Source organism: Nycticebus coucang, chromosome 6 (assembly GCF_027406575.1).
Source record: "Nycticebus coucang isolate mNycCou1 chromosome 6, mNycCou1.pri, whole genome shotgun sequence".
NCBI lineage: Eukaryota > Metazoa > Chordata > Mammalia > Primates > Lorisidae > Nycticebus > Nycticebus coucang.
In genome coordinates this window covers 98,151,681-98,171,030 of record NC_069785.1, presented here as the reverse complement: position 1 = coordinate 98,171,030, position 19,350 = coordinate 98,151,681, and the positions used below count along the sequence as shown (strand labels likewise).

General features: G+C 42.9%; 2 pseudogenes; both read right to left on the bottom strand.

Moving 5' to 3' along the window:
* Positions 1 to 19,350, bottom strand: part of LOC128588807 (tolloid-like protein 1) — a 506,486-nt pseudogene that overhangs the window by 74,385 nt on the left and 412,751 nt on the right.
* Positions 12,091 to 13,511, bottom strand: LOC128588462 (etoposide-induced protein 2.4 homolog; annotated as a pseudogene).

The following is a 19,350-nucleotide window of genomic DNA, read 5'->3' as shown; positions in this document are numbered from 1 at the left end:
TGACATTGAAGACAAAGCTTTTGATGGCTCCCAAATGCTCAAAGAGAAAAAAAGTGAAGAACAAAAATGGATCATTCTCTCAGAGAGCCCTGGAATAATTCAAAGAGATCTAATATTCGCCTTATAGGAATACCTGAAGGTGATGAGGTTGCTGCATAGGATACAGATGCTTTACTTCATGAAATAATCCAAGAGAATTTTCCAGACATGCCAAGAGATTCTGAAGTTCAGATAGCAGACAGTTTCAGAACACTGGCATGACTTAACCCCAATAAAAATGCTGATAGACACATTATAATTAGCTTCACCAAAGGTAATATGAAGGAGAAAATTCTGCAAGCACCAAGATGTAAGAAAACCACAACCTACAAGGGAAAGAACATTAGAATGACTGCACATCTCTCTGCTGAAACATTTCAAGCTAGAAGAGGGTGGTCATTGACTTTTAATCTCCTTAAACAAAATAACTTTCAACCCAGGATCCTGTATCCAGCTAAACTGAGTTTCATCTATGATGGGGAAATTAAATACTTTAATGACATACTTGAAGAAATTTGCCACAACTAAACCAGCTCTCCAGGATATTCTCAGACCTATCCTCCATTATGAACAGCACAATCCTCCACCACCAAAGTAAACTCACTCAGAAAGTTTTGATCAAATTCCAACTTCCACAGTGGCAAAAGGATTAAAAATGTCCACTAGACTTTCAAACAACTTGATACCCAAAATACTATCTGGCTTATCAATACTCTCAATTAATGTGAATGGCTTAAATTGCCCTCTAAAGAGGCACAGGTTGGCTGACTGGATACAAAAGCTCAGGCCAGACATCTGTTGCATTCAAGAATCTCACCTTACCTTAAAAGATAAACATAGCCTCAGGTGAGGGGATGGTCATCTATAATTCAGGCAAATGGAAATCAGAGAAAAGCAGGTGTTGCAATTTTATTCACAGATACAATAGGCTTTAAACCAACAAAAGTAAGGAAAGATAAGAATAGTCACTTCATATTTGTTAAGGGCAACACTCAACATGATGAGATTTCAATTATTAACATTTATGCACCCAACCAGAATGCACCTCAATTTATAAGAGAGACTCTAACATACATGAGCAACTTGATTTCTTCCAGCACCATAATAGTCGGAGATTTTTTTTTTTTTTTGTAGAGACAGAGTCTCACTGTACCACCCTCGGGTAGAGTGCCGTGGCGTCACACGGCTCACAGCAACCTCTAACTCTTGGGCTCACACGATTCTCTTGCCTCAGCCTCCCGAGCAGCTGGGACTACAGGCGCCCGCCACAACGCCTGGCTATTTTTTGTTGTTGTTGTTGCGGTTTGGCCGGGGCTGGGTTTGAACCTGCCACCCTCGGCATATGGGGCCGGCGCCCTACTCACTGAGCCACAGGCGCTGCCCAATAGTCGGAGATTTTAATACTCCTTTGGCAGTGTTGGATAGATCCTCCAAAAAGAAGCTAAGCCAAGAAACTTTAGACTCAAACTTAATCATTCAACATTTGCATTTAACAAACATCTACAGAACATTTCATCCTAACAAAACTGAATATACATTCTTCTCATCAGCCCATGGATCATCCTCCAAAACTGATCACATCTTAGGTCACAAGTCTAACCTCAGCAAATTTAAAAGAATAAAAAATCATTCCTTGTATTTTCTCAGACCATCGTGGAATAAAAGTTGAACTCAGTAACAACAGGAATCTGCATATGCATAAAAAAAACATGGAAACTAAATAACCTCATGCTGAATCATAGCTGGGTCACAGATGAGAGTAAGAAGGAAATTACCAAATTTTTGGAACAAAACAATAATGAAGACATGAACTATCAGAACCTCTGAGATACTGCAAAGGCAGTCCTAGGAGGGAAATTTATAGCGTTGCAAGCCTTCCTCAAAAGAGCGGAAAGAGAGGAAGTCAACAACTTAATGGAACATCTCAAGCAATTGGAAAAGGAAGAACATTCTAACCCTAAACCCAGCAGAAGAAAAGAAATAACTAAAATTAGAGCAGAACTAAATGAAATTGAAAACAAAAGAATCATACAACAGATCAACCAAAGAGTTGGTTTTTTGAAAAGGTCAATAAAATAGATAAACTTTTGGCTAACCTAACCAGAAGTACAAGAGTAAAATCCCTAATTTCATCAATCAGAAATGATAAAGGACAAATAACAACAGACTCCTCAGAAATTCAACAAATCATAATGAATATTACATAAAACTTTATTCTCAGAAGTATGAAAATCTGAAGGAAATAGATCAATACTTGGAAACATGCCACTATCCTAGACTTAGCCAGAAAGAAGTGGAAATGTTGAACAAGCCTATAACAAGCTGTGAAATAGCATCAACTATAAGAAATCTCCCCAAAAAGAAAACCTCGGGACCAGATGGCTTCACATCAGAATTCTACCAAACCTTTAAAGAGGAACTAGTACCTACATTACTTAACCTTTTCCAAAACATAGAAAAAGAAGGAATACTTCCCAACACATTCTATGAGGCAAATATTACCCTGATCCCCAAACCAGGAAAAGACCAACAAGAGAAGAAAATTACAGACCAATATCTCTAATGAATATTGATGCAAAAATATTCAATCAGATCCTAGCAAACAGAATCCAAAACACATCAAACAAATTATACATCATGACCCTGGGTTTCATCCCAGGGTCCCAAGGATGGTTCAGTATAAATAAATTCATAAATATAACACATCACATAAAAAAATTAAAAAACAAAGACCATATGATTCTCTCAATTGATGCAGAAAAAGCTTTTGATAATATCCAACATCCTTTCATGATAAGAATGCTTAAGAAAATAGGTATAGAAGGAACATTTCATTTTTCTTTCTTCTTCTTCTTCTTCATCTTCTTTTTTTTTTTTTTTGTAGAGACAGAGTCTTACTTTATCGCCTTTGGTAGAATGCCATGATGTCACACAGCTCACTGCCACCTCCAGTTCCTGGGCTCAGGCAATTCTCTTGCCTCAGCCTCCCAAGTAGCTGGGACTACAGGCACCCGCCACAATGCCCGGCTATTTTTTTGTTGCAGTTTGGCAGGGACCAGGTTTAAACCCGCCACCCTCGGTATATGGGGCCAGCGCCCTACTCACTGAGCCACAGGCACTGCCCAGAAGGAACATTTCTTAAACTAATAGAGGCCATCTACAGCAAATCCACAGCCAACATCGTATTGAATGGAGTAAAGTTGAAATCACTTCCACTCAGATCAGGAACCAGGCAAGGATGCCCACTGTCTCCACTGCTTTTTAACATTGTGATGGAAGTCTTAGCCACCGCAATCAGGCAAGAGAAGGCAATCAAGGGGATCCAAATAGGACCAGAAGAGATCAAAAAGTCACTTTTTGCAAACGGTATGATTATATATCTGGAAAACCCCAGGGAATCAACTACAAAACTCCTAGAAGTGATCAAGGAATACAGCAATGCCTCAGGATACAAAATTAACACTCACAATCTGTAGCCTTTATAGATACTAATAATAGTCAAGGGGAAAAAAAAAATAAAGGACTCTATTCCCTTTACTATAGCACCAAAGAAGATGAAATATTTGGGAGTGTATTTAACTTAGGATGCGAAAAATCTCTATAAAGAGAACTATGAAGGGCGGCACCTGTGGCTCAGTCGGTAAGGCGCCGGCCCCATATACCAAGGTTGGCGGGTTCAAACCCGGCCCCGGCCAAGCTGCAACCAAAAAATAGCTGGGCATTGTGGCGGGCACCTGTAGTCCCAGCTAATCAGGAGGCTGAGGCAAGAGAATCGCTTTAGCCCAGGAGTTGGAGGTTGCTATGAGCTGTGTGAGGCCACGGCATTCTACCGAGGGCCATAAAGTGAGACTCTGTCTCTACAAAAAAAAAAAAAAAAAAGAAAAAGAAAAGAGAACTATGAAGCTCTGAGAAAAGAAGTAGCTTACAATGTTACCAAATGGAAAAATATACAATGCTCATGGCTGGGAAGAATCAACATTGTTAAAATGTCTATACTACTTAAAGCAATCTACAGATTTAATGCAATCCCTATTAAAGCACCTCTGTCATACTTTAAAGGCCTGGAAAAATTAGTGCTTTGTTTTATATGGAAACAGAAAAAACCTCGATTAGCCAAGACATTACTCAGAAATAAAAACAAATCAGGAGGAATCATGGTACCAGACTTAAGACTATACTATAAATTGATAGTGATCAAGACAGCATGGTACTGGCACAAAAATAGAGAGATAGATGTATGGAATAGAATTGAAGACCAACAGGTGTCCCTGGACACTTATCGTCATTTGATTTTTGATAAGCCTATCAAAAATATAAATTGGGGGAAAGATTCCCTATTCAACAAATGGTGCTGGGTGAATTGGCTGGTGACCTGTAGAAGACTGAAACTGGACCCACACCTTTCTCCTCTTAACAAAAATTGACTCTCACTGGCTTAACTGGACTTAAACTTAAGACATGAAACTATAAAAATTCTTAGAGAGAGTGCAGGGGAACACTTGAAAAAATTGGCCTGGGAGAATACTTTATGAGGAGGACACCCTGGGCAATTGAAGCAACATCAAAAATACATTACTGGGATCTGATCAAATTAAGCTTCTGCACTGCCAAAAACACACTAAATAAAGCAAGTAGCCATCCCTCAGAATGGGAGAGGATTTTTGCAAGTTATATTTCCGACAAAGGTCTAATAACCAGAATCCACAGAGAACTCAAACTTATTACTAAGCAAAAAACAAGTGATCCCATTTCATTGTTGGCAAGAGACATGAACAGAAGCTTCTTTGAAGAAGACAGGCGCATGGTCTACAGACACATGAAAACATGCTCATCATCTTTCATCATCAGAGAAATGCAAACCAAAACCATTCTGAGATACCATCTAACTCCAGTAAGAGTAGCCCACATCACAAAATCCCCCAACTACAGATGTTGGCATGGATTTGGAGAAAAGGGAACACTTCTGCACTGCTGGTGGGAATTTAAGCTAGTAGATTCCTTTTGGAAGGAAGTTTGGAGAACACTCAGGGATCTAAATGTAGACCAGCCGTTTGAACCTGCAATTCCTCTTCTAGGTATATATCCAAAGGACCAAAAATCATTTGGCAATAAAGATATTTGCACCAGATTGTTAATTGCAGCTCAATTCATAATTGCCAAGTCATGGAAGAAGCCCAAGTGCCCACTGACCCATGAATGGATTAATAAATTGTGGTATATGTATACCATGGAATACTATGCAGCAGTAAAAAAATGGAGACTTTACCTCTTTTATGTTTACATGGATGGAGCTGGAAAATATTGTTCTTAGTAAAGTATCTCAGGAATGGAAGAAAAAAATATCCAATGTACTCAGTACTACTGTGAAACCAATTTATAATCACTCACACTTGCATATGAAAAATGAAACACAACTATAGCCTAGGATGAAGGAGGGAAGAGGAGGGAGAAGAGAAGGGAAGGGGCAGGTTAATACAGGGAGGGTTAGTAGGGGGACCACACCTATGGAGCATATTGCAAGTACAAATTGGATCTATCAGGTGTAGAACACAAATGTCTTAATGCTATAATTGGGTAAACGAGGTGAAGTCTACGTTGATTAGTAGGGTGTAAGCACTCCAATTTGTACAAATAATCAACACACTGAATCCCATAATGGCATAAATGTACTTATGATCTATGTACAAATGACTTAATAAAACCAAACAAAACCAATGGTATGTTATAAAAGAAAAAAAAAAGTCCAAACTTCCAATTGGGTGGCGTGAGAAGTCTACCCAAAAACCAGTGAAAAATCTGTGCCAAAGAATAATCTTAAGGTCCCTTTAAAACCTCCCAGCAATTGGTTTTAAAAAAAAAGTTTGAGGGTGGTGCCTGTGGCTCAGCGGGTAGGGCGCCGGTCCCATATGCCGGAGGTGGCGGGTTCAAACCCAGCCCCGGCCAAATTAAAAAAAGAAAAAAAAAAAAAGTTTGAAATTGTGTATGTGTGAGTACTTAGAGACTGACAGAAACAATAACAATAGGTGGGCATTCGTGCCCCTCCCCTCCACAGAGGGTGAAACAATTGTGTGACTGGCCCCTGTCTGTATCTCAGTGTTTTGTTTTGTTTTGTTTTGTAGCGACAGAGTCTCATTTATCACCCTCAGTAGAGTGCAGTGGCATCACACAGCTCACAGCAACCTCCAGCTCCTGAGCTTAGGCTATTCTCTTGCCTTAGCCTCCTGAGTAGCTGGGACTACAGGTGTCTGCCACAACAACTGGCTATTTTTTGTTGCAGTTTGGCTGGAGCTGAGTTTGAGCCTGCCATCCTCAGTATATGGGGCCAGCACCTTACCCATTGAGCCACAGGCACCGCCCCCTTTTAAACTTTCTAATTGTTAGTCTGGCCAAGTAAATAATTAACTCCATGATATACTATAATCCTGTTTTATAAAATGTGAATTTTTGAATGTGAAAGAAATTAAATAGAAACTATTTTTCTTTTTTTTTTTTGTAACTGGCTGAATACAAAGTTTACCCTAAAGAAAAAGAAAAAAGAAATGTTAAGAGAGGCTGACAAATTCTCTCGAATTCAAATTCCTGATGTCTTTAAAAATTAAGTACCTTTGGGGGCAGCGCCTGTGGCTCAGTGAGTAGGGCGCAGGTCCCATATGCCGGAGGTGGCGGGTTCAAACCCAGCCCCGGCCAAAAACCACAAAAAAAAAAAAAAAAAAAAAATTAAGTACCTTTGGACTAAAAGCAGACTTTTAGAACTTTGATTGAAAAATTAACATGTTGGGTGGCGCCTGTGGCTCAGTGGGTAGGGCACTGGCCCTATATATCGAGGGAGACGGGTCCGAACCCAGCCTGGGCCAGCTAAAACAGCAGTGGCAATTGCAACAAAAATACCTGGGCATTGTGGCGGGTGCCTGTAGTCCCAAGTACTGGGGAGGCCGGGAGGCTGAGGCAAGAGAATCACCTCAGCCCAAGAGCTGGAGGTTGCTGTGAGTTGTGACGCCATAGCACTCTACTGAGGGTGAGAAAAAAAAAAAAAAAGAAAGAAAAATTAACATGTTTATGAGTATTGCTAACCTAATGTCAAACAAAACAGAAATCAATTACATGAAACTGAGTTAATTTGTTATGGCGTTTTGTTTGAAATATTGCTAATTCTGGGCAGTACCTGTAGCTCAAGGAGTAGGGCACCGGTCCCATATGCCAGAGATGGCAGATTCAAACCTAGCCCTGGCCAAAAAAAAAAAACAAACACAAAAAAGAAATATTGCTAATTCTTTTTGTGTTGTTTTCTGTAAGTCAAGAAAACCATTTTCTATCCTTTAAGCTATTTGTAGCTTTTCAAGCAATGTACATACTTATGAACAGAATTTGAAATATGTATTTTTTCTCTCTCCTTGATTTCCCCAGAATTTGAAAGCCATTTGTAAGTATTCTTAGTTTCTGACAATACAGTTATTTGCATAAGTTCAATAAGAATCTGTTTTGTTCTATAGGATGTGATGAAGGCACTGGTTATTTTACCAAGGCTTTGGCCAGAATAGCATTTCCAGAAGTGTCCAGACAGTGTTAAGGAATTAAGGTTGACTTTATTTTTTTTTATTAAATCATAGCTGTGTACATTAATGCGATCATGGAGCACCATACACTGGTTTTATAGACCGTTTGACACATTTTCATCACACTGGTTAACATAGCCTTCCTGGCATTTTCTTAGTTACTGTGTTAAGACATTTATATTCTACATTTACTGGGTTTCACATGTACCCTTGTAAGATGCACCACAGGTGTAATCCCACCAATCACCCTCCCTCTGCCCATCCTCCGCCCTTTCCCTTCCTCTCCCCCTTCCCCATATTCTTAGGTTATAACTGGGTTATAGCTTTCATATGAAAGCCATAAATTAGTTTCATAGTAGGGCTGAATACATTGGATACTTTTTCTTCCATTCTTGAGATACTTTACTAAGAAGAATATGTTCCAGCTCCATCCATGTAAACATTAAAGGGGTAAAGTCTCCATCTTTCTTTAAGGCTGCATAATATTCCATGGTGTACATATACCACAATTTATTAATCCATTCATGGATCAATGGGCACTTGGGCTTTTTCCATGACTTAGCAATGATGAATTGGGTTGCAATAAACATTCTGGTACAAATATCTTTGTTATAATGTGATTTTTGGTCTTCTGGGTCTATACCTAGTAGAGGAATTATAGGATTGAATGGCAGATCTATTTTTAGATCTTTGTGTTCTCCCAACATCTTTCCAAAAGGAACTATTAATTTGCATTCCACCAGCAGTGTAGAAGTGTTCCCTTTTCTCCACATCTACACCAATGTCTCTGGTCTTGGGATTTTGTGATATGGGCTAATCTTACTGGAGTTAGATGATATCTCAAAGTAGTTTTGATTTGCATTTCTCTGATGATTAAAGATGATGAGCATTTTTTCATGTCTGTAGGCTGTGTGCCTGTCTTCAGAGAAGTTTCTCTTCAAGTCCCTTGCCCAGCCTGCGATAGGATCACTTGTTCTTTTGTTGCTTATACGTTTGAGTTCTCTGTAGATTCTGGTTATTAAACCTTTATCAGAGACATAACCTGCAAATATCTTCTCCCATTCTGAGGGCTGTTTGCTTGCTTTACTTACTATGCTCTTGGCTGTGCAGAAGCTTTTTAGTTTGATCAGGTCCCAGTAGTGTATTTTTGAAACTGCTTCAATTGCCGGGGCGGGGGGAGGTCCTCCTCATAAAATACTCACCTAGACCAATTACACAAAGGGTTTCCCCACAATCTCTTCTAGTATTTTTATAGTTTCATGTCTTAAGTTTAAATCTTTTATCCAGTGAGAGTCTATCTTAGATAATGGTGAAAGGTGTGGATCCAGTTTCAATCTTCTACAGGTTGCCAGCCAGTTCACCTGGCACGATTTGTTGAATAGGGAATATTTTCCCCACTGAATGTTTTTAATTGGCTTGTCAAAGATCAAATAATGGTAAGTAGCTGGATTCATCTCTTGGTTCTCTGTTCTGTTCCAGACATCTACTTCTCTGTTTTTGTGCCAGTACCATGCTGTTTTGATCACTACCAATTTATAGTATAGTCTGAGGTCTGGTAGAGTGATTCCTCCTGCTTTGTTTTTATTTCTGAGTAATGTCTTGGCTATTTGAGATTTTTTCTGATTCCATATAAAACAAAGTATTATTTTTTCAAGATTTTTAAAGTATGACAGTGGAACTTTAATAAGGATTGCATTAAAATTGTATATTGCTTTGGGTAGTATGGACATTTTAACAATGTTGATTCTTCCCAGCCATGAGCATGGAGTGTTTTTCCATTTGTTAACATTTTTAGCTATTTCTTTTCTTAGAGTTTCATAGTTCTCTTTATAGAGATCTTTCATGTCCTTTGTTAGATAAACTCCCAAATATTTCATCTTCTTTGGCACTACTGTGAATGGAATAGTCCTTAACTGTTTTTTCAGCTTGACTATTGTTGGTATATATAAAGGCTACCGATTTATGAATGTTGATTTTGTAACCTGAGATTCTGCTGTATTCCTTGATCATTTCTAAGAGTTCTGTAGTAGAATCCCTGGTGTTTTCCAGATATATAATCATATCATCTGCGAAGAGTGAAAGTTTGATCTCTTCTGACCCTATATGGATACCCTTGATGGGACAGATTGCTATAATTTACTGTCTCTCTACCCTGACTACAGTGTAAAGTCCATCTTTGGTTCATTACTGTATGCCCCTTACCTAGAACTGAGTAGGCACTCAAATATTTGTGGATGATGTAATGTCACTAACTTCAGTAATTTCACAGCAGAATATGCAGTAGAAAAACTCTCACACAAGCTCAGAGGCTGTCTTTGTCATCCCCCCAACCTACCCTCAGTTCTCACTTTTTATTTATGAAATGCTAAACTCAGAGACCTTGTTTAGAAGTTCACCTCTGGGGCACAGTAAAAAATAACAAAATACCAGAAAAAAAAGAGATGAGACTGGGTGAGAGAAGTGGCTCCCACCTGCCTTCCCAGCACCCTGGGAGGTCCAGGCAGGAAGATCTCTTGAGCTCAGAAGTTCCAGACGAGCCTGAGTAAGAGCAAGACCTCCACTCTACTAAAAATGGAAACATTAGTAAGATGTTGTGGCAGGTGCCTGTAGTTCCAGCTATTCAGGAGGCTGAGACAGGAGGGTTGCCTGAGCCCAGGGATTTGAGGTTACTGTGAGCTGGGTGGACTTCACAGCATTCCAGCTTGGGCAGTAGTGTGGGACTCAGTCTATAAATAAAGAAATAGGCTCGGGCGGCGCCTGTGGCTCAGTCGGTAGGGCGCCGGCCCCATATACCGAGGGTGGCGGGTTCAAACCCGGCCCCGGCCGAACTGCAACCCAAAAATGGCCGGGCGTTGTGGCGGGCGCCTGTAGTCCCAGCTACTCGGGAGGCTGAGGCAAGAGAATCGCTTGGGCCCAGGAATTGGAGGTTGCTGTGAGCTGTGTGAGGCCACGGCACTCTACCGAGGGCCATAAAGTGAGACCCTGTCTCAAAAAAAAAAAAAAAAAAAAAAAAGAAATAGGCTGCCTGCCTGTGGCTCAAGCGGTTAAGGCGCTAGCTGCATACACCTGAGCTGGCAGGTTCGAATCCAGGCTGGGCCCACTAAACAATGACGACTGCAACCAAAAAATAGCCAGCATTGTGGCAGGTGCCTGTGGTCCCAGCTACTTGGGAGGCGGAGGCAGGAGAATCATTTGAGCCCAGGAGTTGGAGGTTGCTGTGAGCTGTGATGGTACAGCACTTTACCCAAGGCAACAGCTTGAGGCTCTGTCTCAAATAATAATAACAATAATAATAAAGAAATAAATAGGACTTCAAGCCCGAACTCACTTTTTTTTTTTTTTTTTTTGTTAAGAGACTGAGTCTCAGGAGGCACCTGTGGCTCAGTCGGTAAGGCGCTGGCCCCATATACCGAGGGTGGTGGGTTCAAACCCTGCCCCGGCTGAACTGCAACCAAAAAATAGCCGGGCGTTGTGGCGGGTGCCTGTAGTCCCAGCTAATCGGGAGGCTGAAGCAAGAGAATTGTTTAAGCCCAGGAGTTGGAGGTTACTGTGAGCTGTGTGAGGCCACGGCACTCTACCGAGGGCCATAAAGTGAGACTCTGTCTCTACAAAAAAAAAAAAAGAGAGAGACTGAATCTCACTTTATCGCCCTCAGTAGAGTGTCATGGTGTTACAGGTCACATTAACCTCCAACTACTGGGCTCAGGCCATTCTCCTGCCTCAGCCTCCCGAGCAGCTGGGACCACAGGTGCCCGCCACAATGCCCGGCTGTTTTTTGTTGCACTTTGGCTGGGGCTGGGTTTTTACTGCCATCCTTGGTATATGGAGCCGGTGCCCTACCCACTGAGCCACTTGCGCTGCCCCAGAACTCACAATGTTTTCAATATTTTATGGTAATTTATTCCAATAAAAAAATTTTAATACAGGTGGTGCCTGTGGCTCAGTGAATATGGTGCCAGCCCCCTATATCGAGGGTGGCAGGTTCAAACCTGGCCCTGGCCAAACTGCAACAAAAAATAGCCGGGCGTTGTGGTGGGCACCTGTAGTCCCACCTCGGGAGACTGAGGCAAGAGAATCGCTTAAGCCGAGGAGTTGGAGGTTGCTGTGAGCTGTGACACCATTGCACTCTACAGAGTGTGACAAAATGAGACTCTGTCTCTAAAAAAAAAAAAATTTACAAAACCCACCATCCAAGGGTGTGGTGGGAGGCAGGAAAGTAGGAGAGTAAAAGCACAGGGAGAAAACAAAATCCAACAGCTAGAATTACAAATCCCATCAGGTGGCGCCTGTGGCCCCAGGCACAGTGGATGGCAAGGGTAGAAATACCTGTGGTCCTTTCAGACTCAGGTGGTGTTAAGAATCCACACTGGCATCAGGAAGATTCCGCCTTATGTGCACCAGAGACGGATCTTCCAGTTCGTCAGAGAGAAGTGAATAAGCACAGGGCCCTTGGCAGCCTCCCTCAACTCCCACCCATTCCCTTTGTGGGGCAGGCAACTCAGTGGCCTGCAGCAGCCTTCTTTGGCAGGAGATGGGTGTGGTGAAGGGAACTTCTCTGCAGAAGTTGAGCTGCTAAGGGCAGACTGCAGGTCCACTGTCTTGTGGGAGAGTTGGGAGAGTTGGTTGCCTAAGGTGACCTCCAAGGAGAAGAGTCACAACTGGAAGAAGTACACTTTTTAGGGGTTGGTGCTTCACTGGTGCTGATAATGAATAAAGAGGATGGAAAAGAGGCAGCCGCTGATCTGCCGTGAGAAAAGCCAAGGGCAAACCAACCCCAAAGTAGTAAGGCCAGTTCTTTTCTGTGTTTGACAACGGTTGGTGCATTTCAATTCCTTTATTGAACTTACGATGTTTGAAGCAACACAGTGAGTACAGAAGGGACATGTGAAGGAGACTAACTAGCTGACCAACAAGATGGATGGGAAAGAGGCTCAGGAACATTCCCTGGGTAAGGAAAGGAGCCTGCAACAAGAGCTTGAAAAGCATGTCAGCAACTGTTCTGCTGACACGAGGGAATGGATGAGCCTTCCTCCCTGATACCTCAGGTGCCAGGTCAGCCATATCCTGAAACCAAATGGCATTCACAACTCCACTGAGCACAAACGGGGAACACCCAGAAGGCACTGAAAATTGATGTGAGGCTATTCCAGCCAGGACCAGACATCTCCGTGCAGTGATGGATCACCAATAATTGGGGCTGTTACTCACTGAAGCATAGGAATAAACATCCGGTTTTTTTTTTTTTTTTTTTTTTTTTGTGGTTTTGGGCTGGGGCTGGGTTTGAACCCGCCACCTCCCGCATATGGGACCGGCGCCCTACTCCTTGAGCCACAGGCGCCGCCCAGGAATAAACAGCCGAAAGAACTAGAGGGGATAAAACCAGGATACTGGGCGGCCCCTGTGGCTCAGTCAGTAAGGCGCCGGCCCCATATACCGAGGGTGGCGGGTTCAAACCCGGCCCCGGCCAAACTGCAACCAAAAAATAGCCGGGCGTTGTGGCGAGCCCCTGTAGTCCCAGCTACTCGGGAGGCTGAGGCAAGAGAATCGCTTAAGCCCAGGAGTTGGAGGTTGCTGTGAGCTGTGTGAGGCCACGGCACTCTACCGAGGGCCATAAAGTGGGACTCTGTCTCTACAAAAAAAAAAAAAAAAAAACCAGGATACTCCAGCATTCCAAGCACAATCCTGGAAAATTCTGCTAACAATACGTGGCTCACTCTCTTGCTTCTGCTCCCTGCTCTGGGCTCCCCTCTGTACCAAGACACTGCTTGCCCTTCTTTGGCGCTGCTCCTCTCTCTTTTGCTGAATTGGAGCATCTAACTTTGAGAAGGTGTAAATACCCCATATAGAGTCTTTGATTCCCCTGGTAAGGTCCTAGAGAAAGGTTTTGACACTGTCAGCCATCTCTTCACCACCCAGACTATCAACCGCACAGAAAGAGAAGCACCCCAAAAGCTCTCATCACATAGGACCTGCCCCGCCCTCTGTGGGCAGCTCGGCTCCTGGCTAGCCACAGGATCTGCCCAGCACTCCCAGGGCTGGGGCTGCTGTGCCTACCAAATTTTAATACATTTGTATGTATCAGGATAAACAAAAAGAGGTCATCTAGTGGGAAATCCCTCAACCTTCAACGAGAGGTTTGTGAGATCCTTATCTCATCCCATTCACTGCTCCATACCTCTTTTTTTTTTTTTTTTTTTTTTTTTTTGGTTTTTGGCCAGGGCTGGGTTTGAACCCACCACCTCTGGTATATGGGGCTGGTGCCCTACTCCTTTGAGCCACAGGCACTGGGCTCCCCTCTACTCGTTTGAGCCACAGGCACTGGGCTCCCCTCTGTGCCAAGACATACCTCTTTTTAAAATCAAGGAAGAAAGGAGCTCACTAAAAACACTCAGGGAGAGGGTGGCGCCTGTGGTTCATTGGTTAGGGTGCCGGTCCCAAATACCAGAGGTGGTGGGTTCAAACCTGGCCCCAGCCAAACTGCAACAAAAAATATCCTGTAGTCCCAGCTACTCGGGAGATTAAGGCAAGAGAATTGTCTAAGCCCAGGAGTTGGAGGTTGCAGTGAGCTGTGATGCCACAGCACTCTACTAAGAGTGACATAGTGAAACACTGCCTCCAAAAAAAAATCAAAAAACACTCAAGGAGAACCAGGCATAAGCAAACTTAGTGAGTGAATTAACGAACTAAAGGAATTACCTCTCCTCAGGTCATACGTCAGACCTTCTTATGGTCTGTATAACAGCTTCATTCCTCTTGGAACTTTAAAGTGGTGGTTCTCATTCTCACCTCACTTTCCTTTCCTTTTCTTTCTTTTTTTGTTTTTGTTGACAGTCTCACTATGTCACCCTCGGTGGAGCGCCATAGCCTCACAGCAATGTCAAACTCTTGGACTTAATCGATTCTCTTGCCTCAGCCTCCTGAGCAGCTGGGACTACAGGCGCCCGCCACAACACTGGGCTATTTTTTGGTTGCAGTTGTCGTTGTTTAGCAGGCCCAGGCCGGGCTCGAACCCAACTCACTTAGCCTCCTTTTCTTTTTTTAAGGCTAAGTTAAGTGAAGCAGTGGGAGTGGAGAAAGAACAGAGAGTCTATAACTGGCCATGATTACTTAGTTAATCTAACTGGCCGGCATTCACTTTTTGACCTCAGAACACTTTTACACTCTTAAAAATTACTGAGGTCGGGCGGCGCCTGTGGCTCAGTGAGTAGGGCGCCGTCCCCATATGCCAAGGGTGGCGGGTTCAAACCCAGCCCCGGCCAAACTGCAACAAAAAAATAGCCGGGCGTTGTGGCGGGCGCCTGTAGTCCCAGCTGCTCGGGAGGCTGAGGCAAGAGAATCGCGGAAGCCCAAGAGATAGAGGTTGCTGTGAGCCGGGTGATGCCATGGCACTCTACCTGAGGGCGGTACAGTGAAACTCTGTCTCTACAAAAAAAAAAAAAAAAAATACTGAGGCCTGTGTGGCACCTATAGCTCAAAGGAGTAGGGTGCCAGTCCCACCATATACTGGAGGTGGCGGATTCAAACTTGGCCCTGTCCAAAAACTGCAAAATTAAAAAAAGAAAATTACTGGGCGGCACCTGTGGCTCAGCGGGTAGGGCGCCGGCCCCATATGCCGAGGGTGGCGGGTTCAAGCCCAGCCCCGGCCAAACTGCAACAAAAAAATAGCCGGGCGTTGTGGCAGGCGCCTGTAGTCCCAGCTACTCAGGAGGCTGAGGCAAGAGAATCGCGTAAGCCCAGGAGTTAGAGGTTGCTGTGAGCCGGGTGACGCCACGGCACTCTACCAAGGGCGGTACAGTGAGACTCTGTCTCTACAAAAAAAAAAAAAAAAAAAAAAGAAAATTACTGAGGCCCCTAAACTTTTTGCTTGCATGGGTAATATTTGATAATTGCTGTAAGAAATTAAAACTTAGAAAACTTTTAAGTGATTTAAAAATACTTAAGTCACTTAGAAGCAATAAACCTATTACATATGGCCAGACTCATGTCTGTAATCCCAGCACTCTGGGAAGCCGAGGCAGGTGGATTGACTGAGCTCATGAGTTCCAGACCAGCCTGAGCTGTAAGACCTCGTCAAAAAATAGCCAGGCATTGTGGCAGGCACCTGTAATCCCAGCTACTTGGGAAGCTGAGGCAGGAGGATCGCTTGAGCCCAAGAGTTTGAGGTTGTGGTGAGCTATGACACCACGGCAGTGTACTGAGGGTGACAAAATGAGACTCTGTCTCCAAAACGTAAACAAAAACCATTACATATAAGCATGAGAAATATTTTTATGAAAAATAGCTATATTTAAAAAAACACATGTATGCACATACTCTCTCTGTAAAAAGAGTGATGTTTTACATTCTTGCAAATGTCTTCAACGTCTGGCTTCACAGAATTGCTGTGCCTCTCACATTTGCTTCTGCCTTCGACCTGCTGTGCTAGTGTGGAGTCCTGGCAAACTCCACTGTGCACTTGTGAATGAGGAAAAAGGCAAGTAACCTCTCACTGGTATTACGAGAATAGTTTCAACCTTCCCAGGCCCTCCAGTCACAGTTCGAGAACCTGTTTTCTGGGAGAGGTTACCACCTCTCCTTCCTGTAATCACCATCTAGGAATTTTTTAAAAACTATAAAAACACGACTGGTCCAATGGCAGTGGGGTTTATTAACATTAGTGTTACTAAAGTTGATACACAACCCCCTACGGCTAAATTTGACTGGCTTAAAAAAAATACAAAAACTTTACTGTGTACAGCTTTTGCCCTTTCTCCTGCATTTTATTATTATCTGAGACAGAGTCTCACTATGTCACCCTCGGTAGAGTGCTGTGGCATCACAGCTCACAGCAACTTCAAACTCTTGGGTTTAAGCAATTCTTTTGCCTCAGCCTCCTGAGTAGCTGGGACTACAGGAGCCCGCTACGATGTCTGGCTATTTTTTGGTTGCAGTTGTCATTGTTGTTTAGCAGGCCCTGGCAGGTGTTGAACCCACCAGCCTTGGCATATGTGGCTGGTGCCCTGCTAACTGAGCTTTAGGCACCGTGCCTGCATTTTATTAGCATAGTGTTTATTTATTATTATTTTTTTTTTGGCAGTTTTTGGCCAGGGCTGGTGCCCTACTCCTTTGAGCCACAGGCACTGCCCTATTATAGTTATTTTGTTACTTAAATTTGCCAGGGGCCATGCTAATCCCCGTATCATTCCAAGTTTAGACTATGTGCTGCTGCAGTGAGCACATCTGCATTTTACAGCCATACTTGAGAGGGTTACTCCCTCCTTTTCAGAGGCTCCCCTAAGCCTGAGCTTCTCCCAAATGTAATGGGAAGTTCTCACTTTCCCCTCTTCTTAACTCGCTGCTTTCAACACCACAATGGGTGGTTTTCTTCCCACTGCTCCAGGCACCACTCCTTGGTCTTTTCTGAATAGCCTGCTTTTCACTCTATATTCATTTGCTAGGTATTATCTATCCCCAATACTTCATTTCTTTTTGTTTTTTTGAGACAGAGTCTCACTATGTCACCCTCAGTAGAGTGCTGTGGCATCAGAGCTCATAGCAACCTCAAATTCTTGGGCTTAAGTGATTCTCTTGCCTCAGACTCCCAAGCAACTAGGACTACAGGTGCCTGCCACAACTCCTGGCTATTTTTTGCTACAGTTGTTATTGCCTAGCTGGCCCAGGCTGGGTTCGAACCCACCAGCTTCGGTGTATGTGGTTGACACCGTAACCACTGTGCTACGGGTGCCGAGACCCCAATGCTTCATTTCTATTAATTTGCTGGTGACTCCTAAATTTCTGTCTTTAGCTCAGACAAATAACTTGAATCTGAGTGATACAGTCAATGAGACAGAAAAGTCTGATAATACTCAGCTCCCTGCTTCAAGCTCCTGGGTGGCTTCTTAAGGTCCAGCATCTTTTTTGAGATAGAGCCTCAAGCTGTTGCCCTGGGTAGAATGCCGTGGCATCATAGCTCACAGCAACCTCTAACTCCTGGGCTTAAGGGATTCTCCTTCCTCTGCCTCCCAAGTAGCTGGGACTATAGGCGCCTGCCACAATGCCTGGCTATTTTTTGGTTGCAGCCATCATTGTTGTTTGGCAGGCCCGGGCTGGATTCAAACCCACCAGCTCAGGTGTATGTGGCTTGCGCCTTAACCGCTTGAGCCATAGGCGCTGAGCCAAGGTCCAGAATCTTTCAAGGTTCTTTATGATGTGTTGTGTTTTCTATCTTTCTATCCTGAATATTGGCCTTACTATAGATTAGTTCATATAAAAAGAACTTATGCATTCTAGTTTATGAATGCTGATAAATCTCTATGGATACATATAAAAATAAAAATTTATCATAAATAATTTTTTTTTTTTGAGACAGAGTCTCAAGCTGTTACCCTGGGTAGAATGCTGTGGCATCATCATAGCTCACAGCAACCTCAAACTCCCGGGCTCAAGCAATCCTCTTGCCTCAGTTTTCTCTATTTTTAGTAGAGATGAGGTTTTGCTCTTGCTCAGCCTGGTCTAAAATCCACGAGAGCAAGCAATCCACCTGCCTTGGCCTTCCAGAGTGCTGGGATTACAGGTGTGAGCCAGCTCACCCTACTATCATAATTGCTACAGAAAACTAGTTAGTGGCTCAGCGCCTGTAGCTCAAGTGGCTAGGGCACCAGTCACATACACCTGAGTTGGCAGGTTGGAATGCAACCTGGGCCTGCTAAACAATGACAACTACAACCAAAAAATAGCCAGGCATTGTGGCAGGTGCCTGTAGTCCCAGCTACTTGGAAGGCTGAGGCAAGTGAATTTCTTAAGCCCAAGGAGTTGGAGGTTGCTGTGAGCTATGATGCCATGGCACTCTACCCAGGGCAACAGCTTGAGACTCTATCTCAAAAAAAAAAAAAAAAAACTTTCACTCTTCGCAGATGATGTGATCGTATATCTGGAAAACACCAGGGATTCTACTACAAAACTTTTAGAAGTGATCAGGAATACAGCAATGTCTCGGGCTACAAAATCAACACCCTTAAATCTGTAGTCTTTATATATACCAACAATAACCAAGCCGAAAAAACAGTCAAGGACCCTATTCCTTTCACAGTAGTGCCAAAGAAGATGAAATATTTGGGAGTATACCTAACAAAGGACGTGAAAGATCTCTACAAAGAGAACTATAAAACTTTAAGAAATAGCTGAAGATGTTAACAAATGGAAAAACATACCATGCTCATGGCTGGGAAGAATCAACATTGTTAAAATGTCTATACTACCCAAAGCAATATATAATTTTAATGCAATTCCTATTAAAGCCCCATTGTCATATTTTAAAGAACTTGAAAAAATAATACTTCATTTTATATGGAATCAGAAAAAACCTCGAATAACCAAAACATTACTCAGTAATAAAAACACAGCAGGAGGAATCACGCTACCAGACCTGAGACTGTACTATAATCAATAGTAATCAAAACAGCATTGTATTGGCACAAAAACAGAGAAATAGATGTCTGGAACAGAACAGAGAACCAAGAGATGAATCCAGCTACTTACCGTTATTTGATCTTTGACAAGCCAGTTAAAAAGATTCAGTGGGGAAAAGATTCCCTATTTAACAAATGGTGCTGGGTGAACTGGCTGGCAACCTGTAGAAGACTGAAACTGGACCCACATCTTTCGCCATTAACTAAGATAGACTCTCACTGGGTAAAAGATTTAAACTTAAGACATGAAACTATAAAAATACTTGAAGGAGATGCAGGGAAAACTCTAGAAGGAATCGGCTTGGGTGAAT